Genomic DNA, 21,209 nt, shown 5'->3' with positions numbered 1-21,209 from the left:
ATACCTGTACATGTATAATCAAAGAAATATAACACCACTATCACAGAAACCATAGTTCTATTCTAAGCAATATTTAATAGTTTTTGAAGTCATTGATACTTCTTGTGCACATAGTTCAAAGTGTATGCACATTAATCTAAGGATGCTGCACTGTTAGTCTAAGAGATTGTATTGTTTGCTCACAATCTATCTGTCTATAAGCTCTCTGTACAATGTTAATGTGTGTGTTACAAGAACAACCATAATGCACTTCTAGTTTTGATGTAAATTGCACTAACTCATTTATTCGTTAAAGTATCTGGTAATTAACTGTATAAGTATATATAGCAGACCGTCCATACATCAGTGTCCTGGTGTGATTTTTTCCTGGCTAATGCTGTAGCTAAATCAAGTCAGGTAAACTTCATTACTACACCCTGGCAAACCCAGTACCTGATACACCCATCTCCTGGCCAACTTGTATACCTGTAGTTTACCAGCCGTGGAGGTTTTGCATTTGTTAAAATAGCCCTCTAATTACCTCCAAATTATCCTGAATTAGTCTCCCCTCTGGAGTGTGGTCCATTTTGGACTCCAATGAATATCTGTTCTCACCAGTGGTCTCACACTAAGGAGCCAGCACTCATCCTCCAAGTCTGAGTGGAAGTAGCTGTTATTGCAGTCCTTCAAATTCCAGGGGAAGCTATCATTTTCTGCAGTCCTTCTTGGTGAAGATCAATAACTTCAATGATCATTGGAGTTCTTCAAACTCAGGAGAAGGTTAGGTTGCTTTAATGATCAATGCAGTCCTTCAAAGTGAAGGTGAGAGGAATCCTTAATGATCAATATAGTTAAATGAAAATCTCTACACTTTCAGTCTATGTGATGGTTGCTCACATTACGATCTTTCAAAGTAAAGGTGAAGGTAGCTATAATGGTCATTGCAGTCCTGCAAGGTCAAGATGAAGGTAGCTATAATGGTTATTGCAGTCCTGCAAGGTCAAGATGAAGGTAGCTATAATGGCCATTGCAGTCCTGCAAGGTCAAGGTAGCTATAATGGCCATTGCAGTCCTGCAAGGTCAAGATGAAAGTAGCTATAATGGTCATTGCAGTCCTGCAAGGTCAATATGAAAGTAGCTATAATGGCCATTGCAGTCCTGCAAGGTCAAGGTGAAGGTTGCTCTAATGGCCATTGCAGTCCTGGTGGATCAAAGGCTAAGTGATCACAGACGATCAGACTTTAACCACTAATGATATCGCCACTGTGGCCTTACATGAAGTTGATGTTAAAACAATAGTTACTTTTAGTAAAACGTGAAACCAAGGACATATCAAGACCCTGTGCATCTTGATCTCTGTTGGAGGACAGGCAAAAGACTGTTTGTGGAAATAGAGCAATTTTGTTTCAAAGATCTCTTTCTTTGTTATGACAGCTCATTAGATGAAAAGTGTAACACTACAACAGGTACCTTCAGATGACAACAGGTACCTTCAGATGAAAAGTGTAACACTACAACAGGTACCTTCAGATGAAAAGTGTAACACTACAACAGGTACCTTCAGATTCCAATAGGATTATCTATATGAGGCATATCAATTTGAAAGCTACAAAGACATATAGGTAACAGAGTAGACTACTGATGGTCAATTTTAGGCTAAAGTGTTATTGGTCAAAGATTAGGCAGGTAAGGGGGTAATACTTAGGAGGTAACCTTATCAATTTATCTTCCAAATTTGAAATGCAAGAAAACAGAAATCCAAAAGACGAAATTCATTACCATTTGCTGTCTGGGTTGACAGAGAGATGATATGGATACGGGTACAAAAGTTGTCAGATCACAGACAAAACTGGGTACAGGTTATCTGCCTTCCAGACCTGGGTACCCAATACCATACTCAGAACAATCACAGAATTAATCGTAATTATTTGGTCTGGAGTGTATGTCAATTACAAGATGACATCTTCAAGTACCACCTGTATTACCAAATGTTACCTAACCCCACAGGCTAACGAGCATAGAACATAATATCTTTCATGTTCAAAATTATGAATGAACAACAGGTGTATGAAATCATCAAAAAAACTATTACAAATTGTAAATTTGACATATTTTCTTTTGTGACCTGAAATTTGTCAATTTTTTTGAAGGGAAGGGTTAATTCTCACCAGCATGTTGCACCGAAAATGTCTTAAGTTACACATTGGCAAAAACAATGCACTGCTTCATTTAAATTATGATAGTCAGTTGTGAAGGGTTGTCATTCAGAAAGATCATGGACGTGTGTGCAACAATAGGCTGTAGATACAATAGCTTGTAACTGTCGCGTGCCCATTGTCTCATGTCTGTTGTCGCCCGTGTATACCTGGGTCACACGCGTATATTAGGCACACTGCTCCAGTATAACATTTCATCCTGACCAATTCATATACCATCCCATATCAAATATACAACTTAAGTAGCAAAGGACCAAGTTCACACGGGAAAACAGGAACTTCTGAAACACGTGTCGAGATTGGTTCGCGATTGCATATATAATCATATTTCATTACAATTCTTTTTGTCATTCATTTATAAGAATTAAAAAAATGATTTTGTAGTCTGCCAATAAGGTAATTCGTAAGAGCATGCGCAAACACCATTTTGCACGAATCGGAATATCTTCAGACATGTACATTAAGGCAAGATCAAATCACAAAGTTTATCAATTTTAAAATTTCTTGGTTTATATTTTGGAAAGATATCAAAATGTGCATGTGCTCTACATTTTGGAATGCCTTATTTTTTATCCTGATGAAATAAAAAATTTGTTTTACACCAACATTAACTAGCTGTTACTAGAATTTGATATTGTAGTAAACAGCTAAGCTAGTACTCATTATGGTTTCCAGTACAAAAGAGCTCTGTTGACTGCAAGGATCAATGCACAATTTTTTGTTCAATTAAAGCATTTTGAGGTAACTATAACAAAACAGTCATGTGGGATACTGATCTAACCACTGAAAGGATAACACACATTGTAATTAGTTTCCTTTTCAGTAAAGCCCTTCAGTTCAGAAATTTATGATAAAAGATAGTCGAAATATTTCCATATTTTTTTTTATTTCATACCTGTTACAGTATCTTGTTTTTTCTAGATAAATATATATTTGAAGATTTCTTCAAAAAAAATGTCATCGATATTACTCAAAGTCATTTTATACACTAAATTCCTAAGTCTGTTATTTGCATAAAAACACAAATATCCTGTAATCCAAAGTTTGAAAACCTGACGGCATCATGAATTCAAGCTATGAAAGATTATGACCATGATGTTCACAGATATACTGGTATTTCACGAAGCCCATTATAAACTGTGTGTATGTTTAATAAGATTTACATGCAGAGATTAAAAAGTAAGTCATTTGTTGTACATTTACAATATTTGTTTTTGGCACAATAGGATCGAGCTTTTTGTAATATTGCTTTCAAGTATTTTTTTATTTTTACATATTTTTTGGAATATTCTGAATTGTATAGTTTTACTACATTTGTATATTCCACAATGTATGGGAAAAAGGAGTAGAATTTGGTGTGTATGAAAAAGGAGAACTGGTAAAAAAGTATGTCTATATGATAATTAAAAAAAAAAATCGCCTTTATTTGATTGAACATCTTTATTTTGATTCTGATAAAAGGTTCATACATTCATGTGACCTTTCACCTGGAAATGTAAAGTAAGAGACACTGTACGTTTACCCTAACAGTGTTAGAGGATTATATATAGTTCTGTCACTTTCATTGATAGGTAACAATAAATGTACCGATGAGAGAGTTAAAATATCAGGAAAACATTCATAATTAAGGGAAAAGGTTTGACAGATTTGGGGACCAAAAAGGCCGAAACAATACAATCATTCTTTGACAATCAAAAGTTATAAGTATTTTGAAAAAAAGTTTACATAAAACCTAATTGTAAATGAACTTTGACCTGAGTAACAAGGTCATTGTATGGTATTTTGAAACATGATACTGAAAAGTACCTCACCAAAAACTACAAATATACAGGGCATGAATTCTTAAGCAGTATCACAGATCCAGCTGGCTTCATGTATCTGCGCCATAACCCAGAAACTGTATCACAGATCTAACAGGGATTGTTATTGTTTACATATTTACATGGTACAGTTGATCCTGTGCCAGCCCTGCCTACTACCACTGCACATGTTGGTGAGAGAAGTTAATGTAGAGCCTACTTGTACCTCAGCCAATACCTGGGGAAAAACATTTAGATTTACTACTGCAAAACCTCAAACCTAGGCTGTAAATAATACAATTATACCATACCTAGAGATAGATATTTCATGTCTTCAAGTACAAATCTCTCCTGCATGTAACTGAAATGCACTAAGGAGTGGTATGACCTATGCCTTCATCCCTATATCAGGGAGTGGTGTGATCTGTACCTTCACCCCGACATCAGGGAGTGGTGTGATCTGTACCTTCACCCCTACATCCGGGAGTGGTGTGATCTGTATCTTCAGCCCTACATCAGGGAGGGGTGGGATCTGTACTTCACCCACTATATCAGGGAGTGGTGTGATTTGTACTTCACCCACTACATCAGGGAGAGGTGTGATCTGTACCTTCACCCCTACATCCGGGAGTGGTGTGATCTATACTTCACCCATTACATTAGGTAGTTGTGTGATATATACGTCCCCCACTACATCAGAGAGTGGTGTGATCGGTACTTCAGCCCTACATCAGGAAGTGGGGTGATCTGTACTTCACCCATTAAATCAGGGAGTGGTGTGATCTTTACCTTCACCCCTACATCCGGGAGTGGTGGGATCTGTACTTCACCCATTAAATCAGGGAGTGGTGTGATCTGTATACCTAGAGATAGATATTTCATGTCTTCAAGTACAAATCTCTCCTGCATGTAACTGAAATGCACTAAGGAGTGGTATGACCTATCCCTTCATCCCTATATCAGGAAGTGGTGTGATCTGTAGTTCACCCATTACATCAGGAAGCGGTGTGATCTGTACTTCAGCCCTCCATCAGGAAGTGGTGTGATCTGTAGTTCACCCATTACATCAGGAAGTGGTGTGATCTGTAGTTCACCCATTACATCAGGAAGTGGTGTGATCTGTAGTTCACCCATTACATCAGGAAGCGGTGTGATCTGTACTTCTCCCATTACATCAGGGAGTGGTGTTATCTGTTCTGCACCCACTACATCAGGGAGTGGGGTGATCTGTACTTCAGCCCTCCATCAGGAAGTGGTGTGATCTGTACCTCCCCCCCTACATCAGGGAGTGGTTTGATCTGTACTTCAGCCCTCCATCAGGGAGGGGTGTGATCTGTACCTTCACCCCTACATCCGGGAGTGGTGTGATCTGTACCTTCGCCCCTACAGCCGGGAGTGGTGTGATCTGTAGTTCACCCATTACATCAGGAAGTGGTGTGATCTGTACTTAAGCCCTACATCAGGGAGTGGAGTGATTTGTACTTCACCCACTACATCAGGGCGTGGTGTGATCTGTCCTTCAGCCCTACATCAGGGAGTGGAGTGATTTGTACTTCACCCACTACATCAGGGAGCGGTGTGATCTGTACTTCTCCCATTACATCAGGGAGTGGGGTGATCTGTACTTCAGCCCTCCATCAGGAAGTGGTGTGATCTGTAGTTCACCCATTACATCAGGAAGTGGTGTGATCTGTAGTTCACCCATTACATCAGGAAGCGGTGTGATCTGTACTTCAGACCTACATCAGGGAGAGGTGTGATCTGTACTTCAACCACTATATCAGGGAGTGGTGGGATCTGTATCTTCAGCCCTACGTCAGGGAGTGGTGTGATCTGTGCCTTCACCCCTACATCCGGGAGTGGTGGGATCTGTACTTCGCCCACTACATCAGGGAGTGGGGTGATCTGTACTTCACCCACTATATCAGGGAGGGGTGTGATCTGTACCTTCACCCCTACATCCGGGAGTGGTGGGATCTGTATCTTCAGCCCTGCATCAGGGAGTGGTGTGATCTTTACCTTCACCCCTACATCCGGGAGTGGTGTGATCTATACTTCACCCATTACATTAGGGAGTGGTGTGATCTGTCCTTGGAGCATTACATCAGGGAGTGGTGTTATCTGTTCTTCACCCACTACATCAGGGAGTAGTGTGATCTGTACTTCACCAATTACATCAGGGAGTGGTGGGATCTGTATCTTCAGCCCTGCATCAGGGAGTGGTGTGATCCGTACTTCACCCATTACATCAGGGAGTGGTGGGATCTGTATCTTCAGCCCTACATCGGGGAGTGGAGTGAACTGTACTTCAGCCCTACATCCGGGAGTGGTGTGATCTATATCTTCAGCCCTACATCAGGGAGGGGTGGGATCTGTACTTCACCCATTACATTAGGGAGAGGTGTGATCTGTACTTCACACACTACATCAGGGAGTGGTGTGACCTGTACTTCAGCCCTACATCCGGGAGTGGTGTGATCTGTAGTTCACCCATTACATCAGGAAGCGGTGTGATCTGTACTTCAGTCCTACATCAGGGAGTGGTGGGATCTGTACTTCACCCACTACTTCAGGGCGTAGTGTGACCTGTACTTCACCCCTACATCGGGGAGTGGTGTGATCTGTAGTTCACCCATTACATCAGGAAGCGGTGTGATCTGTACTTCAGCACTACATCAGGAAGTGGTGTGATCTGTACCTCCCCCACTACATCAGGGAGTGGTGTGATCCGTACTTCACCCATTACATCAGGAAGCGGTGTGATCTGTACTTCAGACCTACATCAGGGAGAGGTGTGATCTGTACCTTCACCCCTACATCAGGGAGTAGTGTGATCTGTACCTTCGCCCCTACAGCCGGGAGTGGTGTGATCTGTACTAAACCCCTTCATCAGGGAGTGGTGTGATCTGAACCTTCACCCCTACATCCGGGAGTGGTGTGATCTATATCTTCAGCCCTACATCAGGGAGGGGTGGGATCTGTACTTCACCCACTTCATCAGGGAGTGGGGTGATCTGTACTTCACCCATTACATCAGGTAGTTGTGTGATATATACTTCACCCATTTCATCAGAGAGTGGTGTGATCTGTACTTCACCCCTACATCAGGGAGTGGTGTGATTTGTTCTTCACCCACTACATCAGGGAGTGGTGTGACCTGTACCTCACCCACTACATCAGGGAGTGGGGTGATCTGTACTTCAGCCCTACATCAGGGAGTAGTGTGATCTGTACTTCACCCATTACATTAGGGAGTGGTGTGATCTATACTTCACCCATTTCATCAGAGAGTGGTGTGATCTGTACTTCACCCGATCTGTACTTCAGCCCTACATCAGGGAGGGGTGTGATTTGTACTTCACCCACTACATCAGGGCGTGGTGTGATCTGTACTTCACCCACTTCATCAGGGAGTGGTGTGATCTGTACCTCACCCACTACATCAGGGAGTGGTGTGATTTGTTCTTCACCCACTACATCAGGGAGTGGTGTGATCTGTACTGCACCCACTACATCGGGGAGTGGTGTGATCTGTACTTCACCCGATCTGTACTTCAGCCCTACATCAGGGAGTAGTGTGATCTGTACTTCACCCCTACATAAGGGAGTGGTGTGATTTGTACTTCACCCACTACATCAGGGAGAGGTGTGATCTGTACTTCACCCCTACATCAGGGAGTGGTGGGATCTGTACTGCACCCACTACATCAGGGAGTGGTGTGACCTGTACCTCACCCACTACATCAGGGAGTGGTGTGATCTTTACTTCACCCACTACATCAGGGAGTAGTGTGATCTGTACTTCCCCCATTACATCAGGGAGTGGTGTGATATGTACTTCACCCATTACATCAGGGAGTGGTGTGATTTGTACTTCACCCACTACATCAGGGAGAGGTGTGATCTGTACTTCACCCATTACATTAGGGAGTGGTGTGATCTATACTTCACCCACTACATCAGAGAGTGGTGTGATCTGTACTTCACCCGATCTGTACTTCAGCCCTACATCAGGGAGGGGTGTGATTTGTACTTCACCCACTACATCAGGGCGTGGTGTGATCTGTACTTCACCCATTTCATTAGTGAGTTGTGTGATCTGTACTTCACCCATTACATTAGGGAGTGGTGTGATCTATACTTCACCCACTACATCAGGGAGTAGTGTGATCTGTACTTCCCCCATTACATCAGGTAGTTGTGTGATATATCCTTCACCCATTTCATCAGAGAGTGGTGTGATCTGTACTTCACCCATTACATCAGGGAGTGGTGTGATCTGTACTTCACCCCTACATTGAGTTGAATCAGGTCTGAATTCATAGGAGGGCAGTGGGGACTACACTAAGGATGTGTTCCGTTGACCACAGCCGCTGCGACAGCCGTTCCGTGGACCACAGCCGCTGCGACAGCCGTTCCGTGGACCACAGCCGCTGCGACAGCCTATCCGCATCTGATGAGCTGTCCGACCTTGGAGCGTGACCTGGATGGACCTAGGACATTTTGAATCTTACAGGGCCTTGTAAGTGGCAACTTATCCCTTCATGTGGACCGAACACCAACTTCGTCTGTGAGTGTAGACGTAAAACCCTTCAACCAACCAACCAACCAAGGTCTGAGTTTCAGTAGACCTTTGGTTTTATGGTGATCAGTATGTCAAGGTGACCTTTCTGTACCTAACTCTCTAGTATTTACAATGTGCTGCAGGAAGATTGAACAACATGTAATGCACATGCATGCACATCAATAAGTCAATGCTAATACAGAACACAACAGAACACAAAATAAACACATCATTAGGCATATGTCAGGATGTTTTACTTTCCGTGGAATGTTGTATCGTAAGCTCATGGCTAATTTTTTCAATTGTCGTCACATTGCAATATAATGTTGTAAACATTTGTGTGGCTATAACAGACTGTATACATCTTACATGTACGTAGATACAGACATGTCAGTGCAAAAAACAGTGTGCTTTAGAAGATATCGAAAAGAATGTTTGCTTTATCTGTTTCATTTGTAGCAGAACATCATAAACTGATCATAACCCGAGTCTCTTATTTTGTGTATTTAGGGGGCAAGCATTTCTTTATATCATCTTGTAACATTACTTCAGATACCACATACTATACCACCAGCAATAACAATCATCCCAAATATTCTCCAATTTGCAAAAATATATTGTATGAGCATCAACAATATCCCTTAGAGCAAACACATGGGTTAAAACTTCCACAAATCTCTGGTAAGGTCATATAGAGGTCATGCCTCACAAAAGATACATAAATCTGATGGTCCATTGAAGGTCATACCTTACAAATAATAACATCTTCGTATATGCAAAGGTCACGAAGAGGTCAAAGAACTTACAATAACATCTTACTAAAGGTTGGATCACATAGAGGTAAAAAAACCTTATAATTACATCCACGTAAAGGTCACATAGAGGTCAAAAAACTTACAATTACATCTTGTTATAGGTCACATAGAAGTCAAATTTTACAAACAATTACAAATCTTGTAAAAGGTCACATAAAGGTCATACCTTACCAACAATTATATTTTGAAGGTTCCAAAAGACTTGCCTTATAAATAGTTATATGTACAAGGTCACATAGAGGTCAAAGAACTTACAAATACATCTTGTTAAAGGTCACATAGAAGTCCAATTTTACAAACAATTACAAATCTTGTAAAAGGTCACATAAAGGTCATACCTTACCAACAATTAGATTATGGTAAAGATTCCAAAAGACTTGCATTATAAATAGATACATGAACAAGGTCACATAGGGGGTAACTTGTTCAAACAATTACATCTTATAAAAGGTCACATAAAGGTCAAATTTTACCAACACTCACATCTTGTAAAGGTCACATAAAGGTCACAGCTTCCAAATGATTACATTTTGGAAAAGCTAGGTCACATCAAGTTCAAGTATTTATTACAAATAGTTACATCATAACTGAAGTTCAGTTTGGTTCCTCAGACCAAGCCAGTGTTATGTACAAATACATATATGCCTAGGTATAATACAGTACAACATAGTAAAGGTCACACAGGAAACTAGATGTTATTTTCAACATAGCATTGTTCCCCCCTAACCTACACTGGTGTTTCTCCATACACGTGTTGTGTTTGTCATTACCTCATATATACACAACAGATATGGTCGGCCAAGGTTGCTGCATTTTACAATGATGGGTTTCTCCACATGCTTTCCTCCTAAACCTTGGAAACAGCTGATCTGTTTTATCATTGAAGTCTGAAGTCATGCCCTGGAGGACTGGTACAGGTTACAGTCAGCTGATTTGTGTAAATGTCTGTACATTCAAGGTTTAAATACCCTGAAGCAACATTTGAAAACAACATTACGATGTAAATAATAACTATGTCTTTTTCTGATGACATAGAAATCAATATTATAATAAACAAAATAAGATAACATTCTTTTGAAATTAAAATTGAAACAAAATATTCCAAATTCATATGGATCTCATTAAATTCATTTTTGTTTGTTCTACCTGTAAGTGATTTAAACAAAGCAGATACAGATGGTATGTCGTTAACCCTTCTGCCCTATTGATGTTGACATTAGACAACTCCCTGATGTTACATTTCTTCACTGTAGATATCCCCTCACACCTGAAACATGACCCGGGGCCTTTATATATCTACAGATATCTTATACACCACCAATGGTCACTACATATCTCCAGTTATCTAAAGACTGGACATTAAATTAAAGCTACATTTTAGATGAAAACTTGCACCTAACAACAGGGAACTCTAAGTACGAATACATAATTAACTTTATAACCTTCACTTAAATTTACATTTTTGGGCCCCCTTCTGACTTAATGTTCGTCACTGTAGATAACAGCGCTTTGGTAGGGATCCGCCGATTAACACACACGTGCCAGACAAATTACGGGCACGCGCCACGCTCTCATCTCTTTTGTAAACATACACCATTTACATCCTCACGGCCACACTTCAAGGCACCATAGCAAAAAGGTTTTAGAGAAAACTTACGATCATGATTAGTGATGTGATATTATCATATCTGTAGTAAGCTCAACATTTTTGTAGATTTTGAAAAGTTAAACTCTCCCCATGAAGCATTCTTCTGATAGAGAGCAAAAGTTGTCAGATTCCTGTTGGAATGTTAGATTTAAAATTAGTTGGCAATTTCATGACTGCAGAGTTAGAAACTTAAGCTCCTCCTGGTAGAACTCTCCTGACTGCATGGAGGTAACATCTGGTAGTTGGACAACACACTGAGTTCCTCACAGACAAGATTTTTATACACACACAGTTTTTATAACATATTACACCTATCACAGAACACGAAGGAAACAGAACTGTGAATTTATCCTGTTGTATCAGAATGGGAAAACTATCATAGTTAGCAGTTCACTGTACATGGGGGAACAATTTTAATTCGGGATAAAAAGATTTTAAAAACTTTCTGAATATCAAAGTCAAGAAGGTGGAAAGTAATGAAATAATTAAATTGACAGACAAAATCAATTTTATTTTAGATAGTGTCATAATTTGAATTTATTAAGAATTTCCTTGACGTACGTTTGCTACGTACGTACTGCCTTGGTTGAGGGTTGTTACGTACTAAAAGCAACATAAAGAGCTACATCAATTCTAAAAATATGTACCTGAAAGAAAAAATAGAACTAGCTCCTGCAAGAACCCAGATGCCAGTTGAAACTGATTTACCAGGCTGTCAAGGTCAATTCTGAATCTGTTCCAAGTAATTCTTCAACATCAAGGCTGAAATGACATAAACTCTCATGGGAGAAACCAGTGACAACAGTAACAGAATTGGTAATGGGGGGAATAGAGATGAAGAGTGGAGAGGGAATTGGATGGGAGGAAATAGGGTAAAGAAGATATGATCCTTGATGGAACGGGAGAGGGGAAGAGTATGATGGGGGACAGGTTACGCAGAAAGATGAAGGGAGAGGGAAGGAATAGATAACAGGACCCAAAGTATACTTTATACTGTAATTAACCATATAAAACAGTAACAGTATCCTTTAACAGCCATAATAATGTAGTTATGGCTAGCTTCATAGCTGTGGGCAGCACTGTAAGACATGCATGCAGGCCCAGTTTTTCTATAGGGCTAACCAAAGATACCAACATATATACAGCTTCGTCAAATTCCATCAATTTTCAATGGACTGTGAAATGACCAATGGAAGTGTTTCGGGTCATGCATCAGTTATGATTTTATATCGGAAGCTTGTGGTGGCCTTCCGGTGGCTTTCCTGCAGCAGGATAATATGACTGGAATGTTAGACATGGATGGAACTTTATATCGGAGCTGATAGAATATTTATTGATGAACTAAGAGAAACATCTGGCTGTTGTGTAAATGTTTTGACAGAAGTGATCCTGTGATGTTAGCAATGCACCGATTTATACCACAAACACAGGGATATACACATAAACAGACTCTCTCTGTCTCAAGGACAGTACAAATACAACACCAACAGATTTTACACACTTTCTCCAGATTAAGTAACACAATTTCCCTATTGTTACTATCGTTTAGTAACAACTTGCGAAGTCAGTTTTTGAAGGTTTATACATCAACTAGAACATGTTGCATCATAGAGGTCTTAAGTTTGACATCCAAATCAGGCTTTATAAGTTTCTTACCCATTTGCTATAATTCCATAGAATTTCTGAATAATTCCCAGATTTAATCATTTGTAAAAGATCATACAGAACTATAAGATAACTTGTCTAAATTATAGCTTGTGTAATCTAAAACCTGTGTAAACCAGATTTCTACTTTGGTAACCTGAATACAATGTTTTGTAAACTGAACCTGTATATATCTGGAAACCTGTGCATAAGCTTATTTCTCCCTTTGGCCAGAGGAACTCGAAAGAAGCACTGGTTGGGCATTGGAAGAACAGAGTGAGTGGTGGATGGATAAACAATTGACTCCGTTTTCTTACTACAGGTACCTAAAACAAGGGAAACCCACCTGACTCAGGAATCCAGCTAACAACCTCACCTAATACTACAGGTGCTGAGGGAGTAGGTGCAATATAATAAACAATGAATAATAAGAGATCCCGTCTGTACTAATTATAGCAGAAAAATTCAAGATTACTTGGCACAGATGCAGATTTGTACAGGATCATGAATTACCTCCCCTTTATCAATCACTGTTGTGTAGTTGCATAATTCCTGATAATCTATGTCTTAGTGTTAGGCCGATCTGTTCCAGCACCTATATACTCCTGTAATCTGTCCACATCAACACTGCATCTGTAGATGTTTGGCATTGTAACAAGTCCACAGCACAACAATGTCCCTGTAACATGTACTCTGCTTTACAATGGCCTCAGATCTCCTCTGATCTCGATTCCTCAAAGGAGTCTGATATGTAAGTAATGTGTGATGTAACAAGACCTTAACTTGTCATCAAACCAATGTTGTGCACAACAGACCTAGACTTGTCAACAGACCAAGTATTGTGTAACATCAACAGACCTAGACTTGTCAACAAACCCAGCATTGTGCAACATCAACAGACCTAAACTTGTCAACAAATCAAGTATTGTGTAACATCAACAGACCTAAACTTGTCAACAGACGAAGTATTGTGTAACATAAACAGACCTAGACTTGTCAACAGACCAAGTATTGTGTAACATCAACATACCTAGACTTGTCAACAGACCAAGTATTGTGTAACATCAACATACCTAGACTTGTCAACAGACCAAGTATTGTGTAACATCAACATACCTAGACTTGTCAACAGACCAAGTATTGTGTAACATCAACAGATCTAGACTTGTCAAAAAACCAAGTATTGTGTAACATCAACAGACCTAAACTTGTCAACAAACCAAGTATTGTGTAACATCAACAGACCTAGACTTGTCAACAGACCAAGTATTGTGTGACATACACAGACCTAGACTTGTCAACAAACCAAGTATTGTGTAACATCAACAGATCTAGACTTGTCAACAAACCAAGCATTGTGCAACATCAACAGGCCTTAACTTGTCAACAGACCATATATTGTGTGACATACACAGACCTTAACTTGTCAACAAACCAAGTATTTATTGTGTAACATCAACAGACCTAAACTTGTCAACAGACCAAGCATTGTGTAACATCAACAGACCTAGACTTGTCAACAAACCAAGTATTGTGTAACATCAACAGCCCTTAACTTGTCAACAAACCAAGTATTGTGTAACATCAACAGCCCTTAACTTGTCAACAAACCAAGTATTGTGTAACATCAACAGACCTAGACTTGTCAACAGACCAAGTATTGTGTAACATTAACAAACCTATAGACTTGTTAACAGACCAAGTATTGTGTAACATCGACAGACCTAGACTTGTCAACAAACCAAGTATTGTGTAACATCAACAAACATATAGACTTGTTAACATACCAAGGATTGTGTAACATCAACAGACCTTAACTTGTCAACAGACCATATATTGTGTGACATACACAGACCTAGACTTGTCAACAGATCAAGCAATGTGTAACATCAACAGACCTGAACTTATCAACAGACCAAGTATCGTGTAACATCAACAGACCTAAACTTATCAACAGACCAAGTATCGTGTAACATCAACAGACCTAACCTTGTCAACAGACCAAGTATTGTGAAACATCAACAGACCTAGACTTGACAACAGACCAAGAATTGTGTAACATCAACAGACCTTAACTTGTCAACAAACCAAGTATTGTGTAATATCAACAAACCTAGACTTGTCAACAGACCAAGAATTATGTAACATCAACAGACCTAAACTTATCAACAGACCAAGTATTGTGTAACTTGTCAACAAACCAAGTATTGCGTAACATCAACAAACCTAGACTTGTCAACAAACCAAGCAATGTGTAACATCAACAGACCTAACCTTGTCAACAGACCAAGTATTGTCTAACATCAACAGACCTAGACTGATCAACAGACCAAGTATTGTGTACCATTAACAAACCTATAGACTTGATAACAGACCAAGTATTGTGTAAAATCGACAGACCTAGACTTGTCAACAAACAAAGTATTGTGTAACATCAACATACCTAGACTTGTCAACAGACCACGTATTGTGTAACATCGACAGAACTAGACTTGTCCACAAACCAAGTATTGTGTAACATCAAAAGACGTAGACTTGTCAACAGACCAAGCATTGTGTAACATCGACAGACCTAGACCTGTCAACAAACCAAGTATTGTGTAACATCAACAGCCCTTAACTTGTCAACAAACCAAGTATTTATTGTGTAACATCAACAGACCTGAACTTATCAACAGACCAAGTATTGTGTACCATTAACAAACCTATAGACTTGATAACAGACCAAGTATTGTGTAACGTCGACAGACCTAGACTTGTCAACAAACCAAGTATTTATTGTGTAACATCAACAGACTTAGACTTATTAACAGACCAAGTATTGTGTTACATCGACAGACCTAGACTTGTTAACAAACCAAGTATTGTGTAATATCAACAAACCTAGACTTGTCAACAATTGTGTAACATCAACAGACCTGAACTTATCAACAGACCAAGTATCGTGTAACATCAACAGACCTAAACTTGTAAACAGACCAAGTATTGTGTAAAATCGACAGACCTAGACTTGTCAGCAAACCAAGTATTGCGTAACATCAACAAACCTAGACTTGTCAACAAACCAAGTATTGTGTAACATCAACAAACCTAGACTTGTCAACAAACCGAACTATAGTTGTCTTACCACAATAAACAGTGACAATTTTAAATCATTGGGTTATTTTATGCTGACGCTTATTTTTTCCAATATTTGCTTTTAACAACTAATGTAGCAGAATCACAATAAAACCAGCAAATGTTTGTAAAAAGCACTTATGTTCCACTCCCGCTTTGAAGGAATGGAGTTATAACCACAGTAATTAAAATGGAAAATATAGGTCACAGTGACTTACGTCATGTAATGGTGTAGCACACATCAAAATGTATCTGTATGTAAAGATGAGGACTGGAACTTGTAGTATCAGAGAGTTGGAGCTAAACACACACTGTAACTAAGACATCATACGGACAGATGGAAACTTGGCCAGAAAATAAAAAGGAAAACACTCCATTCTCCCTCCATCAATGTGTTAGGGGCATATATACTACCTACATGTAATTATAGAATCTTTGGTCCCTAATCATAAAGCATGAGTTATGAATAAATATAATCTAAATCTTTAATTTATCGAAATTATGATCAAACAGAAAAAAATGGCCCAGATCTGTATCTGTTCACCACCTGGACCAGGTAAACCGGAGTCCTGTATACATGACAGACATGTGTTATATTTAACAGGAAGAGGCCTGTAATGGCTGTGCTAATTTATCAGCTGATGCTGTCTGTTTCCAATATTCTATCACATGCAAAACTTGTTTTTTAACAAGCATCCTTCACTCCCTATGGTGTTTAAAATCCATCAAAGCTGGGTTAAATTTAGAGCTGTAAGTAAGCTTAACAGGAAGGGGAGAGAACTCTGTAATAATCGACTGACAGTTTTAAGCCTTTCAGTTTCATCATCTGATAATTACTACCATCTGTGCAAGACCACATTACATACAGTACATTTTTGTACACAAATACAATTAAACAGACAGTTTCAAAAAAGACTCTCGGAATAAAAGTTGAGAGCATCAGCAAAGCCCACTTTCAAAAACCGACTTTTTTCACTATGGAAAAAAATCTATCCTCACAACTGAAAAGCTTATTTCTAAACTGCTTTGGCAGGAACATTTGTTTTAACTGGGAGTTTTTGTTTCCTTTTAAAAAAGAGTGTATATATACCACACAATATGTATTTCATCATCTCAATTTTGCTGATGGCAAGAATAACTGACATAGTGCAATGTTCGTCTCCTTACCGTTTCAATATTACAGAACACGGTATATACCTACCTAATTACAACATCGTTCGTCTCCTCACCGTTTCAATATTACAAAACACGGTATACCTACCTAATTACAACAACGTTCGTCTCCTCACCGTTTCAGTATTACAGAACATGGCATACCTACATAATTACAACAACGTTCGTCTCCTCACTGATTCAATATTACAGAACACGGTATACCTACCTAATTACAACACCGAGATTCTATCTTTCTCTCCATTTCAATTATAGTGTATACGTAGAAATGTTTGGCAATATAAGAAGTTACAGCAAATTGTTTCAGTATGCCAAAAAATCTACAAATATTGTAAATCTGACTGTAATTTACAGACCATGATTTCCCCAACCAATTTAGAATAAATATTATAGTCATAATCATGAACATCATGTAATGTTATAGTGTTTTTTTTTGACAAATGATTTTTACTTATAACAAAGCCATTCTAGACTATTTTCTACCTTTTATCTCTATTCAGCAGATTTTTGATGTAAACCCACACAACCTGTATAGTATTTCAAGCTTCGTTGAATAGAAACTGCCTGCATATTTGTCTGATTTGGGTTATTTTGCATCTTAAAACAAGCTATTTTTTTATTTCAAGGTTGATGACAGACAATATCTGATAAATTCAATCAACTTTACGTTACAATTAAAGTTAATGCTGAGCTCAATACAACCTTTCATGTGATAAATCAAAAGTGTAGGTTTAAACTTAAATTAAAGAGAATTTTCCCTACTTTAAGTGCAAAATTACAAATAACTTGTCACTTGAAAGATATGACATTCATAATGGAACATTTTCATTTAAGAATGTTTCAAATATTTAAGATATCAAAAAAGTCAACATACACACTTTTAATCCATAAGGTTGCGTGATAAGGCTGTGGTAATTTTACTGTGTTCTTTTAGAGCGTTATACAAACACTGTCAGTGACCTAGTATCTAGTGGCCTTGTTAGCTGACCAAATACTCAATTCTTTTCTCTTATATAATAAATTCCAATTAAAAAGGATTATCAATTGCAAAAAATAATTATTGAAATAAGAAAATAGCCGAACACATACATTTTTTTGTGTGCAAGTAAAAAGGTTCATAGCTATATATTTAGTTTAGCATTTAAATAAAGGTTTTTTGAGTAAATCTAAGGCAACATTGGGTGACAAGGCTAAGAAAACATAACCATACCTGTAATGGCAGTACACAAACACTTTTAAAACTTTTGACTTTAGGACTTTATTAATTGATCTGTATACAAAACAACACAGCAATAATATTAAAGTGATACAGGGGGGGGGGCATGTCTGTCATTCCCACGGTCTGAATCACAGGTACGTCACTCCTATTTACAGGTAACCTAAAGTAAAATTCTCTATCACATATAAGGGAGACAACCTGAAGGATGAAAGGACTTTGTAGACTCCTGCCTAAGTGTGTGTTCCATGTGAATGATATTATATAGATGTGTCACAACCATCATGTTGGTATATACTGACAAAAGATATACATGTCATCCTACATAAACTGAAATATATGTTCAAGCTCCATACACTGTCATAGGGGCAATACATTGAACCGGTTTTACTACCATACTTGAAACACTAGACCTGATATACAGTATACTACCACCTTTGAAATACTTTTTACCCCCATTAACTCCCATACTACTGACAATATATCCATCTGCTATACACTGTCAAACTGACAATACATCATATTACCTCTTATACTACAATGTAAGAGGTTATATGATGTATTGTCAGCGTGACCTTTATATACTGTCATACTAGCAAGTCTGTATACCATCCTACTGACAATACATTCCATCCCACATACTGTCATAGTGACAGTGCATTGTCACTACAATGTAAGAGGTTATATGATGAATTGTCAGTTTGACCTTCATATAATGTCGTACTATCAAGTCTGTATACCATCCAACTGACAATACATTCCATCCGACATACTGTCATAGTGCTTATCCACTCATACTGCCATATAGTGACAATATAGTCCACTTCCATACAGCTATCATACTGACTATATCATTGATACATTGTACTGACAATACTTTACCTCTGATACTGTCAAATACTGACTACATATGTATATCATTGATACATTGTACTGACAAACTGACAATACTTTACCTCTGATACTGTCATATACTGTCTATATCATTGATACATTGTACTGACAAACTGACAATACTTTGCCTCTGATACTGTCACATACTGACTATATCATTGATACATTGTACGGACAAACTGACAATACTTTACCTCTGATACTGTCATATACTGTCTATATCATTGATACATTGTACTGACAAACTGACAATACTTTGCCTCTGATACTGTCACATACTGACTATATCATTGATACATTGTACTGACAAACTGACAATACTTTACCTCTGATACTGTCATATACTGTCTATATCATTGATACATTGTACTGACAAACTGACAATACTTTACCTCTGATACTGTGACATACTGACTATATCATTGATACTTTGTACTGACAAACTGACAATACTTTACCTCTGATACTGCCAAATACTGACTATATCATTGAAACATTGTATTGACAAACTGACAACACTTTACCTCTGATACTGTCACATACTGACTATATCATTGCTACATTGTACTGACAAACTGACAACACTTAACCTCTGATACTGTCAAATACTGACTATATAATTGATACATTGTACTGACAAACTGACAACACTTAACCTCTGATACTGTCAAATACTGACTATATCATTGATACATTGTACTGCCAAACTGACAATACTTTACCTCTGATACTGTTAAATACTGACTATATCATTGATACATTGTACGGACAAACTGACAATACTTTACCTCTGATACTGCCAAATACTGATTATATCATTGATACATTGTACTGACAAACTGACAATACTTTACCTCTGATACTGTTCAATACTGACTATATCATTGATACATTGTACTGACAAACTGACAATACTTTCCACCCTCCCTATGTAGTGTCACGGACTGTATTATAATATGGCTGATGTATATTTCATTATGATCATAAAAAATATGCATTTGAAAGAAATCCTTTGTCACAGGCAGATGTTAATGAACTCTGCTTCATACACTAAAGTACATTCGTCGTTAAATCACTCTTTTACTATTTAAGAAACAATAAAAAACATTGATTAGAACAGAATGGTTACATATACTGGCTACTGAAACAATTGTCACACATAAAGACCTGCACCTGGATTATTGTCTGTCCTGGTGCTGCTGTGAATCTATTCAGTCTCTGTAAATACTCACTTAACAACCTCAAGCTGATGTTACAGTATTAGTACACCTACTTACTCTACACTGCTACCTGCTCAACACTTTAAGTACAAACACACACGTTGTGTTTCCCTGATTAATTTATTGGTTGTAGATAGCATCTCCAGGTCAACAGGTACCCACATATTGGAGAGGTTTAGCAAGAAATGGAAAAACCCACACAGCATAACATTGTAGTTCAGCAGCTGAGCAGGTACCAAGTGGTTCAACGGGTTGGGAGAAAGTGGGAAATCTAACAAAGTAACACCAGCACATGTATACAGCAGCCTTGATACTGCATTAGCAAGTCAACAACCAATCATCTCTCCTCTTTATTTCAAATGTGTCAAATAGGCAAGAAAAACATGTCGGTGGTGATGAAATATTAATATTTATATTCCCTTATATGGGCAGTTAATTAACCCCTGGTAGACAAATGGGTCAATTTTAATTAGTGGTATGCCCTGAGCTATCACATACTTTAACTGATCAGAGCCATTTCATACCCAGGACAATATACAAGTTTGTTAATGGTCATTTGATATGGTGTATGGTAAAACTTGACCTTACCGACCTTCAGGGTGACTGCATCAGTTAGTCAGATGGACAGTATGTCAGTAAAACCAAAGTAAAACATAAGGCTACACTGTTTTGTGGCCATACAATTGTCAGTTACTACAGGATGTCTGTATTGGCATGTGTCTCTTAAGTCAGTTGTTCATATTGTCAGTTTGTCTTTAAAGTCAAGCATCAGGTCAGGTGTCGGTATAGACAGGTGATCGAAAACGAAGGTTTGAATTTAAATCAGCATACTTAAATCTCAAACTACCATTCAATTAGCGATTATATAACTCTGAATGCCTCAGCATATAGAAAAAAAATAAGACCCCCCCCCCCCCCGGCCCG

General features: G+C 38.4%; 2 protein-coding genes across 3 annotated transcripts in view; one reads left to right on the top strand and one right to left on the bottom strand.

The window, feature by feature from the left end:
• Positions 1–21,209, bottom strand: part of LOC110456442 (activating signal cointegrator 1 complex subunit 3-like) — a 356,696-nt gene that overhangs the window by 85,098 nt on the left and 250,389 nt on the right. The gene's annotated exons all lie outside the window — the stretch shown is intronic.
• LOC110456421 overlaps positions 1–21,209 on the top strand; it is a 77,827-nt gene that overhangs the window by 3,928 nt on the left and 52,690 nt on the right. The window lies entirely within an intron of this gene.

The sequence above is a fragment of the Mizuhopecten yessoensis genome, unplaced genomic scaffold (assembly GCF_002113885.1).
Source record: "Mizuhopecten yessoensis strain PY_sf001 unplaced genomic scaffold, ASM211388v2 scaffold8745, whole genome shotgun sequence".
Classification (NCBI taxonomy): domain Eukaryota; kingdom Metazoa; phylum Mollusca; class Bivalvia; order Pectinida; family Pectinidae; genus Mizuhopecten; species Mizuhopecten yessoensis.
Note: the sequence above shows the minus strand (reverse complement) of the source record. Positions and strands in the feature narration are given on the sequence as shown.